This window comes from Harmonia axyridis, chromosome X, assembly GCF_914767665.1.
Source record: "Harmonia axyridis chromosome X, icHarAxyr1.1, whole genome shotgun sequence".
Taxonomy (NCBI): domain Eukaryota; kingdom Metazoa; phylum Arthropoda; class Insecta; order Coleoptera; family Coccinellidae; genus Harmonia; species Harmonia axyridis.
This window is the reverse complement of record NC_059508.1, coordinates 20,400,860-20,403,078: the sequence shown is the minus strand read 5'-3', so window position 1 is coordinate 20,403,078 and position 2,219 is coordinate 20,400,860. Positions and strand designations below refer to the sequence as shown.

Here is a 2,219-nt window from a genome sequence, read left to right as displayed (position 1 = left end):
TTATTGGTGATAATTAAAAAAAAAAATATATATATATATATATATATATAATAAAATATTGTATATTAACATATCTATTACTATTTTTATCGTAGCTTTTTTGAGATTGAAGATAATAAAGACTATTTAGTATAGGCTACAAACGATGTTCGCGATTAAACTAATAAGAAAATCCGTGAAAACCAACGATTTCATCGCAATCTAATGTTATTTATTTGAATGTAGAAACTGGGTGACTTCACGAATGGTTGACGCTCATTGGTTGAAAGTTACGAGACAACCTGTCTAAATCTATTCCCGATTCAAGGGTAGGCAGCGCCCTCTTCAGCATGCTTTTTCGGCTAAAGGTAAGATATTGTAAACAAAAATATTTTGAGTGTTATTTGTGAAGAAAGAAATATGATGGACAAAGAAAATAGTGTATTCCTCAGTTTAACTGAATATTTCCGGTATTTGGAAGCAACTCCAAATATTAGGAATGTGATAGAAGGTGAATTCATTCTAATTTAAGAATAATCGTCCATTATCTAAAAAACAAACATTTTAGGAGAAGCGGTCTTGAATGCCGGTCATGTATTATGTGTGGGAATATAGGTAAAAGTATTAGTATTATGCTTAGAATTGTTCGCTTTAACATCTTGAAAATAATATTAAAAAAAATATCTTTATATTTCAGCAAAGCAAGCCTCTGACTTGGGGAATTGTAAATATATTATAAAAGAGAATAATAATTATGAACTGAAAAAAAACATAAATACTTTGCACAGGTGCAGGTGGGAATTGCAATCCTAAATTTAGACATTTGCAACTTTATTATTTATTTTTCAAGCAATAATTCATTCATTGAAATTAAGGTGCCCTTTGATGAAGAATACACATATAATATGTTAACTTCTTTGAAAAAAAAATATATTGAGAAAATGTTACACCATATTTGTAATGAATAATTGAAAAATTAATATATTTTTTGAAATAAAATTCCAGTTATTATTTAAATAACAACTAACCCATACACCGAAAGGTAACAAATGGGATACAGATTATATATATATAAATAACAATTGTTTTGCTACACAGAAACTTTAGATTTAACATCTATATTGCTACTCGAAATAAAGGCAAAATACAAAAATATTCAGAAATTATCTTCAGAAAAAATGGGGCTTGACAGGTTTACAATTGCACAACATATAATCATTATTTCTTCTATTTTAGGAACCAGGTTCCACGGTAAAACATTACTCAATAGGTGGAAGATAGATCGAAGGTTTCAATACTGCCATTAACACAGTGAGCATGTCATAAAAAATTTCTTTTATACTTTGGGAACTGATGTTTCCAAAGAGTAAAGACAATACAACATAGCTCGTGTCATTCTTTAGTTTTGTAAATGTATTTTTTCCCTAATATTGAGGGATGAAACAAAATTTTCTCTTTTTCTTCTTAATACTAAAATTTCAATAGTTTTCAGCATTTCGAAAGAATTCAACCCTGTCAAGCTGTTAAGCTTTTGATTTGTAGTAATATTGTCACAAATTATCCTTATTGATAAAAGCACATAGAGCTTCAGCAGCCAAAAATTCATCAGGCCTGTGAATCATTTCCTGAAATTTCAATATCATCATTTGATTCAACTAGAATATCTCAATACTTTACCTGAGCATGAAGTTCATTTTCATCTTGATTTTGGATCATTACTTCACAGTCAGATTTCAACTGAAAATTTTGTAAATATTAGATTTATTTTCATTTAAAAGGATCATTATATAATTACAATTGGTTGTTGTACAGGATCATATCTAGTTGAATTCCGTCTTTCTTTCTTCTTTATGTTCTCATGAGTACCTGTAGGAAGGTTTATTGTTGGGACTGCATTTCTTTTCAAATTTCGGCGTCTCAAGTTAGTTTTTCTCGGTCTCAAACACAAATCTGCGTGTCTCAGCTCCTTACCTGAATATTGAAAAATATTACTACACATGGAGCTCGATTGATACTGATATTTTTACAACTTACTTTGTATATGAAAATCAGACTCTTCAAAATGCTTTGAACAAACTTTCATGGAAGGTGTTATTTTCTTTCCGCACTTCAAATTTTTCTCCCAAATTTTTCGTACATCAACTTTCTCGACAATACCACTTTTGCTAATTATTTCCAGTTTACAACTGTTATTCTTGGGAAAGCTATGGAATGAAACGGGTTCTCTGTTTGCTCTACTG

At 29.6% G+C, this 2,219-nt stretch overlaps 1 long non-coding RNA gene across 1 annotated transcript; it reads left to right on the top strand.

Annotated features, from left to right (window-relative positions):
• The first annotated feature begins 289 nt into the window (after window positions 1-289).
• LOC123686341 lies at window positions 290-978 on the top strand. The gene is made up of 2 exons (XR_006748451.1): window positions 290-490; window positions 548-978. It is a non-coding gene; the product is annotated as an uncharacterized LOC123686341 (long non-coding RNA).
• Window positions 979-2,219: the final 1,241 nt, after the last annotated feature.